The sequence below is a fragment of the Kogia breviceps genome, chromosome 3, assembly GCF_026419965.1.
Source record: "Kogia breviceps isolate mKogBre1 chromosome 3, mKogBre1 haplotype 1, whole genome shotgun sequence".
Lineage (NCBI taxonomy): Eukaryota > Metazoa > Chordata > Mammalia > Artiodactyla > Physeteridae > Kogia > Kogia breviceps.
Genome location: NC_081312.1, coordinates 997,873 through 1,007,261, shown reverse-complemented (window position 1 = coordinate 1,007,261; position 9,389 = coordinate 997,873). Strand labels below are relative to the sequence as shown.

The following is a 9,389-nucleotide window of genomic DNA, read 5'->3' as shown; positions in this document are numbered from 1 at the left end:
AGATTGGCCTCATATTTGGGATGGCAGATCCTCCCTTGCTCTTTTTCAGTCTTTTCTTGCCTGTTATTGGGCATTTATTCTTACATATAAATTTTAAGATTATTTTAGCCATTGAAAAGACCTTCTTGGGCTCTGCATGGTACTCCTTTCTTTTGTTCAGGTCTTGCTTTATATAGCTCTGTAAGATTTTATAGCTTTATTCATATAGATACTGTGCCCTCCTTAGTGGACCTCTTAAGGCTGTTTGTTTTGTCACTGTAGGGAATGGAATAGATTCCTCATTTCTAGAGGCTCATTATCGGAGTAGAAAAAATGATGGATTATTCTGGATTCTTCTCTTCCTGACTAGTCACCAGATTATTTTATTCACTCCGGTAGTTTTTACTAGAGCCTCTGAGATTGTCTGCTGTTCAAGCATATCATCCTCAACAGGAGGTGGCTTTTCACTCTTCTTTTTCATGGCCTATGCTAACCCTCCCACCTCCATCTATATTCATAAGGGGGATGGCTATCTTTTTGGACCATCTGTCCTTCGCTGCGGGGGAGGGGTCCCGCCTGTCCCTGTGGAATGGCATAGGGTCAGCGCTCAGACTGTCCGTTCTCTGAAGGCGAGCAGAGGTCTGCTCCTCCTGCAGCTCTGCTCAGCCCCCAGCCGTCACCGCCCGGCCTGGGTTCCTGCAGGACAAACCAGCTGCCCCCACCAGCTCCCGGGCGGCCCTCCCCGCTCATCACGGGAGGCCTCGATGACCGGTTCCTGCCCACCTGGAGCCAGGGGCCCTTTAGCTGATGGCTCCTCTCAGCCTGGGGTGTAACTGGGAGACCCCACCTTGGAGGCCTGGGGGCTGAGGAGGGGGAGCCCAGAGCCTGCCCCAACCCCGGGGCAGGGCATGGAGACAGGCCAGCCCCGCTGCTGGGTGTGTCACCCATGCTGTGACCCGTCGGGGTCACAGAGCCTTCCTGGCTGGCCCACCTGTAAGTGGAGGTGGTGTGCGATGCCCTCGGGGATGAGGCCAGGCCGGGCCTCCAGGGACCAGCACAGGGCAGTGCTCAGTCCTGGAGGTGTCCCTCCCGCCTGGGGCCAGTGCTGACTTCTCCACCCCAGGCCCCAGGGCCCCTCCTACCGAGTCTGGGCTCGGGCTCCCTCTTCGGACACCTGTACTCTCTGCACGGACGCCCTTCGCCGCCCTTCCCATCCCCGGAAAGGAAGTGGTGCTGAGCGCCACCCTGCCACCTCATCTCAGCGGCCTCCACCCTCTCCTCCCCCGCTCCCCGTGGAGCAACACCTTCCCAGTTCCTCTGGCCCGTGCTCTTCCCCAGGTGGGGCGGGGGGGCAGGTAGGAGACTGCGGGGGGGGGTGGTTCATGTGCTTGACACCTGGCAGGCGCAGCCGAGAGCTTCCTGGCCGCCTCGTGACTTCCCTGTCCTCTCCTCCCCGTGGTGACCGCAGGGCCTCTCGGGGTGGCAGGACACTAACTGTCCACGCACCAGCCCCCTGCCCCCTCCCCGCAGGCTTAGTCCAAGGCCTGCCCCTGAAAAGCAGAGCCACGTTCTGGCTCAGATTTCAGAAACCCCTTCTCCATGAGCACCTGCTACTGAAAAGGAGAAGTGGGTTGGCTTTGAGACCAGGGTCTTGGCTGGGGATCTGGCCGCTCGGAAGGAACAGAGGGACCATCTCTCCAGGTCCCTCCACTGCGTGCGGAGGTGTCTCAAAGTCCGGTTCTGCCACCTTCTCCCAAATTGGAAAAGAGCACACGTTTAAAACCTTCTCGGGCTTCTCTGGTGGCACAGTGGTTAAGAACCTGCCTGCCAATTCAGGGGACACGGGTTCAAGCCGTGGTCCGGGAAGATCCCACATGCCGCAGAGCAACTAAGCCCATGCGCCACAACTACTGAGCCTGTGCTCTGGAGCCCGCGAGCCACAACTACTGAGCCCACATGCTGCAAATACTGAAGCCCATGCACCTAGAGGCCTTGCTCCGCAATAAGAGAAGCCACGACAGTGAGAAGCCCGTGCACCGCAGCAAAGAGTAGCCCCCGCTCGCCGCGACCAGAGAAAGCCCACGTGCCGCAACGAAGACCCAACGCAGCCAAAAATAAATAAATAAATAAATTTAAATAAATAAATAAGTAAAACCTTCTCATCTGTCTCCACTTCCTGGCCAGGCTTCCACACCTTGCCCCTGGAACGGGGTCTCCCAGCTCCCCTCGATGCTCAGTGGCTCCTGGCCATGCAGCCCCAGGCCGCCCCTCCTCTGCCAGGCCAGCACCTGGCCCAGTGGTTCCAGGCCCTTTCCCCGGGCCGTGGCTGTGCTGCCACATTCTCCTTGGCCTCCAGGCTCAGCATCACGCACAAATCCGCAAGCTTCCCCAAGGAGGAAAGTGGCCGAGAATGACAGCTCATCTCAAGGTGATTCCCTCTGGTCAGGGTCTCAGCCCCTCAAGTCTGCCTCGGTTGCTCGCCGATGCCTTCAAACAGCTGTTTGTTTGTTTTTCAGTGTTTATTTATTTATTTATTTTGGCTGCGCCAGGTCTTAGTTGCAGCATGTCGGATCTTCGTTGTGGCATGCGGGATCTAGTTCCCTGACCAGGGTCGAACCCAGTCCCCCTGCATTGGGAGCATGGACCACCAGGGAAGTCCCCAGCTGTGTATTTTTTTTAAAATTAATTAATTATTTATTTATTTTTGGCTGTGTTGGGTCTTCGTTGCTGCGCGCAGGCTTTCTCTAGCTGCGGCGAGTGGGGGCTGCTCTTCGTTGTGGAGCACGGGCTCTAGGTGCACGGGCTTCGGTAGTTGTGGCGCACGGGCTTAGTTGCTCCGCGGCATGTGGGATCTTCCCGGACCAGGGCTTGAACCTGTGTCCCCTGAATTGGCAGGCTGATTCTTAACCACTGTGTCACCAGGGAAGTCCCTTCAGCTATGTATTTTTAAATATGGCTTTTAGAGTTGCTTTTGGTACAAGGTTTTGCCTGATGTTTGCTATCTGTCATATCTGGAAGCACAATTAAACATCAAGTGGTCTTATAAACTATAGTGAATGCTATGGAGTTGCTTGGTATGTGGTAAAAATAATCTACTTGATTTTCTTGACGTAAGAAGTTATCAAAATTGTGTGTGTGTGTGTCTGTGTGTGTGTGTCCGTGCCATGTGGCATGCAGGATCTTAGCTCCCCACCAGGGATCAAACCACGCCCCGCCCCCCACATTGGGAGCATGTAGTCTTAACCATTGGACCACCAGGGAAGTCCCTGTGTGTTTTAAATTTTATAACAGTAATAAGAGAAATCAAGTTGCATTTATTTTAGTAAGAACCATATTAAGAAACATATCAAGATAGAGTATTTATTTTTCTTTTCTTTTCCTGCTCGTGAAACTTCACCTGAGAGAGCACAAGAATCTTAAGCCTGTGTGACTCCCCAGCGAGTGGTTTCTGCATGGGAATCTTACACCTAACTCAGCCCTAGTCCCATTCCAGAATAGTCTGAAAGCTGCTTATGTAGCGCAAAGGGAAGCAGCATGCTAGCCACAGGCACAGTCTTGTTCTGATACCTGGGAGTTCGTTCATCTGGCCTTTCCTGCCTCAGGGAGGCTGCAACCACTTATCTCTACTTGGAAGAATTCTGCTTTCTGCTTATTTGATTTGGGTCCAGTTTGAGACCCTAAGATCTTGCTGCGTTTTAATACATTCCTGTTTCAGCCATGGAACTAGGAGAAACGAGTCTGCACGGTGTTATGCGTTTGGGGTGCAACAAACATTGACGGGCATCATGATATTGGCTGAAATTGTAAAGCAAGGTACCTGGCTTGGAGCGACAAGCAGACAGGGCCGTGGGCGCTGCCAGGGGACGGAGCAGACTCCGGGCGCCAGCCAGTGCGCACATGGGACTCCAAGGTAGGTGGTGCGTAACGACGTCTATAAATGCTGATGTAATGCAGTTAAAAAAAATGTTGACTTTTATGAAAATTTTACAACTGTACAAAGAGCACATGTGTGTGACTTAAAATACACAAAGGAAGTAAATGTTGAGAGTTAAAAAAAATAATATAAATCTGAGACACGAAGCAAAAAATTCCACTCTGTGCATCAAAATAAAAAGGCATTTTGCTTAATAAAAAGGGGCATTTCAATATATTAAGAAGTCTTTGGTTAGGGCTATCACAGAAGATTTCTTGTACCACGATTCATTAAAGACCAGATTCAGTCTCACCGACCACAGAGGGACCACGGCGTTACCTTGGCAGCCCTGCAGGCTGCCACACGGCATGTGCACGTGGCACCACGTTGGAGGGTTGTCTACTGAATCCATTCTTATTAGCTGTTCAACAAATCACCCATGGATGTCACCCACCATTCACCTTCCAATGGGGAGACCTCACCTCCAGCCACTGTCTTCCTCCAGAGACCCTCAGGGCCTGGAGTTCTAGTGGCAGTTTTCACTGTCCCACTTCAGATGCAGGAGGAGAATCCAAGTGGCCACGAGGAAGGCCACCAGGCTGTCCGAGTGCCACCCTCTCAAGCGTCCTGACCTGTCGGGAGCCCGATTTCTTCTGCTGCTTCCTGAGGTAACACTCGGAGATCCATGGGCAGGTCTCAGCCCTGGGAAGGATGGCTGATAAGATGGCAGCACCTGGCCAACCACCACCCCATTGGGAGAAGAGCTTCGAGCGGGTCACCTCTGCTACTACAATGGCAGTCGTCACCATTGTCACCAGTGCTAACGCTCACCAGCGGTGGGTGGCACAGGGCATTTGCAAGAATTAACATCTGACAGAAAACTGCCAAACGAGTCTATCGCAATAGGAAGGGAGGGGAAGGGATGCCGCCCACCTTTCCTCCCACATGTTCACACATCTAACGTCTAACAGTGGTGCTCCAAATTCGAGGTCAAAGGCTCTGGAGGAACAGCACGTCTTGCAGATGTCCATGTGCTCTTTGCCTTCCGTCCTAGCATGCGCTCCTGGCCCTGAGGTGTGTGGGCTGATGGAACGGACGACACCCAGATTCTCAAAAGCTTGGCCCCAGCGGGGTTTCTCCAGGTCTTCTGGCACATGCTTCATCCTGGAGGAGGGCTAATGGAGCCTATCTCCAATGTCACCATCCCCAGAGAGAAGGGACCTCATCGGTGGTTTCCAGGTGGTCACCGGTGGTCATGCTTGGGGGGGGGAGGGGGTAACACATTTTTATTAAAAAAAATAAATATCACCAAAATGGACTTTTCTTTCCTAGATATACTAATTACTAATATTCCAAGGAACAGTTTGGAGAAAGCCGATCTGAACATATTATGCTATATAGATAGCTGAGCTGCAATTAACACAACATTCAACCCAAAGTAGCTTAAAAGACAATGAGGGCTTTTTGTCTGTTTGACTTAATAAGAATAAGGTGTTTATTCTGGGTCCAGTTCAGCAGCAAAGGCAGGGAGCTGGACTGGCTTTGCTGCTCAGCTCCTGGTCTTCTCCTCTTGGTCATATTATGGCTTCTGGAGCTCCAAGCATCACAACCTCAGCCAGCAAAGGCAGCGAGCAGATGGCAGTGTCTTGCCTCACCTCATCTCTTAAATGGGCGAAACAGCATTCCCAGAAGCACCCTTCTCCGCTCCCTGGCCGACAGCAGAAGTCACCTCACTTGGGCAAAAACTGGGCCTGTGCCCACACCCAGCTTTGGGTCTGGTGCATCTTCCCTGAGATCAAGAGCTCTGCACTGATGGCTGAAAGCACCTGGTTCTGTTGGAAGGAACAGGGCGGGACGCTTTGGAGTGGGTGCCCTCCGGATTGCCGTGATGGAGGGAGGGCTGAGGCGGTGCTGCAGATGTGAGCAAAGACATTCCTTGTTCCCTGGGGGATCCCTGAGAAAGGGTCACCCCGAGTCGGGAGGAGGTGACTCCTGCAGCCCTTCCTCACCCGCCTTGTCTGTCACGGAAGCTGCAGGGTTATGGGTGTGTGTGTGTGTGCGCGAGGGGAGTATAAGAGCCTGGACCCGGAGCAGAGATGGACTCTGCCCTCCAGCCTGAGGGCGTGAGAGAGGACACCCACAGCACAGGGGCACAGTGCTCAAAGCCCGTGGCCAGTATGTGAGTGGGGGAGGGGGCAAGGGGGCACGCATGGGGGGAGGGGAGCAAATGGGGGAGGGGGCATACCTATGGGAGGGGGCATGAATGGAGGAGGGGGAAAGAATGGGGGCATGAAGCTGGCGGGGCGTGTGGGGCGTGGCCACTGCCCTGCCCACCCGTGGGTTCCCTTTGAGGGGTGACTTCTGTGTGGCGTGCAGGCCAACACTGTGCCCTTCAGGAGGGAGGCTCAGGGGTTATGGGGGCACAGCCCGGCAGCCCCTCCCCCCGCCTTCAGGTTTAGGGGTGCAGGGGCCAATGACTGTCCTGCCACAGCCCAGCACCCGCTGCTCCCATGCCAGGCCCCAGCAGAACTGGTGCCCCCCACCCCCCAGCCTGGAGCCCGACCCTTCAGCTGCAGGGCTCAGCTGGGCCGAGTAATGAAACACGGACAAGTGCGACCCAGGCTTTAGGACTGGCTCTCCTGCCTCCTGCGGATAATGAGGATAATTACCTCGGCCCTGAGGCTGAGCCCAGAGGACAGGGACAGTGGCCAGGGGCCCTCCCGCCTCCTCCGCCGCGCCACCTGTCTCCCACCTCTGAGCACAGCCCTGCCCCAGCTGCCTGGCCCAGACCAGCCCCGCAGGACTCCCAGGTGCAGGCCGGCGGGGCTCAGGCCTGCAGGCGATCCCTGTCGTGTCCTGGGCCGGGCAGCTCCAACAGGCCTGGGCAGCCATGCAGCAGACACACAAGTGGGAAGCCGGCCCCTCAGGAAGGCCCAGCTCCTGGCTGCAGCTGACCGTGGTGTCTGGTCAGCAAGGCCGGACAGACAATCGGGATGGAAAGAACGGGCCCTGGGCCTGACTCTGGGAAGGTGCAGGGGCTGGGCCCGTCACCTCTGTGTCACCACTGAGGTTTCTTTCTCCCCCTAGCAGCAAATGCACGTGAAACTAGGGACTAAATGCAAAACTCCAAAGGCAAAAGGACAGCCGGGGTTCCACAGTTCTGGACCGCAGAGAACAGGGCCGTTAGGCTGGCAGATGCTCAGGTTATATGAGTTCAACCAGAGAACCCTGGCGAAATCCTGGAGAGCCGGGTAGAGGGTTGAGGAGGAGGCCAAAGGAACGTGGGCCAGGTGTGGGCCAGGCCGCTGAGTCCAGTGGCTTCAAAGCGCAGCAAGGCCCTAGGGCTGGGGGATGGGAGGCCTGCTTTTATCTTTTCTCTGCATCCTCTGGCTCCACTCCCACCCCCAAGGGGGTGTGCAGCTCTAAGTCAAGCCCCAGGCACCGCCTCAGTGCCCCGTCCAGCCCTGGAGCCACGGGTCCCCAGGATGTGCTGGCCGCTCCCTTGCCTCTTTCTGCACGGGGACCCTGGCCCCTCCTGACTATCCCCTAAAGAAAATAGCAAATCTTGTCATTGTTAATACGGCTTCCTGGTTTAAAAAATTCAGGCAGAGCCAAGGGCCAAGGGTGGAAACGAGGTCTCCCCATCCCCAGTTCCCGCGTGCAGGGGCCACCCCGTGACTTCTACCCCCTCCCTCTGGCTCCAAGTATCATCCACACCTGATGAGGCCTCCAGCTGCCCCTAGCTCTGTCCCCAACAGCTCACCTGAGTGTCCCCAGGTCTCTCCATCCTTCTGCATCAAACTCTCAACAGCGGACCCCTGCACACCTGCTCTCCTGGCCTGTTCACCTGTTTCCCAGTGACAGCAGGGGGTCCAGGTGACCACTTGGCGCCCGTCTTTGCCTCCTCTCTTCCTCACCTTGGAGGAAGTCAGGGTCCTGGCAGGAGAAAGATGCAAGGAGAGAAAAGGACTTCTATAAAGGTCCATTTACCAAGGTGCAGGCAAGGGGTAGGTGAAACCAACAGGGTAGTAAAGACCGGGTGGGGGCTGGTCTCAGAGCCCTAAGAGGGTAGAAAGGGCCTCAGGGCAGGGACTGGGGCCTCAGGGAGAGGACCTCAGGGAGAGGAGAGGTCTGTGCCCAGCCGGGAGGGAGCTGGAGAAATTCCCCAACCTCCGGGCTGGCTTCCAAACTCACCCGGAAGCCAGGGGAGAGTGGGGGATGGGGCCACCGACGCGGCCCAGAGCGCCGGCCATGGGGAGGGAGGAAGGTGGGTCTGGGGGGCAAACCGGGAACGCCCCGCCCACTTCTCTGCCCCCACCTCTTCCATTCCAGGACTAGGATTGCACACCTGACCATTCCCCACCCCCCAGTCCTGTTTTTCTTCCTTCCATGCCCTTTGGCACCGGGAGCTCTCTGAAAGCCTCATCTGAGCAGGTCTCAGCCAGCAGCAAACGCTCCTTGGGCGCCACGTTGTCCTTGGGACGAAGTCCAAGCTCCTTGATCACCTGGCTACAGGTCCCTCCCCTGGCCTGCCCCTCCCCCCCACCCCTAGCAGTCCGGCTCCCAACTCAGGTTCTGCCGGTGAGTCCCGCACAGGCGGAGCCGCCCACCGTCCGGCACACTCCCCGCACCCTCATAGCTCTTCCCTCTGCAGGTGGCTTTCCACCTGCGTAGCGGGTATGGGGCTCCCCTCTGTACTCGTGGGTGCGGGACTCCCTCCGCACTCCAACCTCCAGGCCTGGCTCTCTCGGGGGCTGGTGACCATGGGGCGGTGCTCCCGGTGCAGGGCAGGGGGCCCGTGAACGCTCAGGGGCGCCAGCCGCCCAGGCCACGAAGCCCAGACTCCCCGGCACACGCCTCCTCAACCCCAGCCCCCAGGACTTCCCTGGCTTCGCTGCGCACCTCCTCCCTCGGTCAAGGCCAGTCCCCACCAGTAAAGCAGGAATGCCTGCAGGGCAAACCCCCACCTAGGCGTCTCCCCCAACGCCCCCGCCCTCAGCGTTAATCCCTTTCCCCCTCTCACTCTCCGGACACCGGATACCTCTATCGTAGCGCCCAGCGCGGAGCGAGCAGCGCGTGAGAACTCACTCCAGGACCCCCGGCCCGCCCTCGGGCAGGGCCCGGCCCGCACTCAACAGCGGGTAGCACTGCGTCGACGCCCACGACCCACCTCACCCAGCCCGGCCGAAATCCCGCGGTTGGGGCGCGTGGAGCACGAGAGGGCGGGGCGGGCCTCTGGGACTCACCACCACACCTCCTTCGCCCTCCACCCCTCATTTGGGCGGGCGGGGCCAAAGGTTAGGGCCCAGGGGTGCGGTTCGAGTTTCGGGCTCCCGGAGCTTGGTTAAGCGTTAACCGCGGGCTCAGAGCCAAGACGCGGGGCTGCTGCGGGCACCGGGTTGCGCCCGGCACGCAGGGGTGGGTCCCCTAGCCGAGGCGGTACGGAGACCGGGAGGGGAGGGGTCTGGGGACAGACCTGTAGGGCTGAGTGGGGGAG

General features: G+C 57.2%; 1 long non-coding RNA gene across 4 annotated transcripts; it reads right to left on the bottom strand.

Moving 5' to 3' along the window:
• Nucleotides 1-3,326: 3,326 nt before the first annotated feature.
• LOC136793900 (uncharacterized) lies at nt 3,327-9,270 on the bottom strand. Of its 4 annotated transcripts, none has more exons than XR_010839977.1 (3): nt 9,063-9,270; nt 7,656-7,828; nt 3,327-5,150 (listed from the first exon to the last, which is right to left on the bottom strand). It is a non-coding gene; the product is annotated as an uncharacterized lncRNA (long non-coding RNA). The 4 variants fall into 4 exon arrangements; XR_010839975.1 differs by lacking the exon at nt 3,327-5,150 and adding an exon at nt 5,379-5,803; XR_010839974.1 differs by lacking the exon at nt 3,327-5,150 and adding an exon at nt 5,379-5,724.
• Nucleotides 9,271-9,389: the final 119 nt, after the last annotated feature.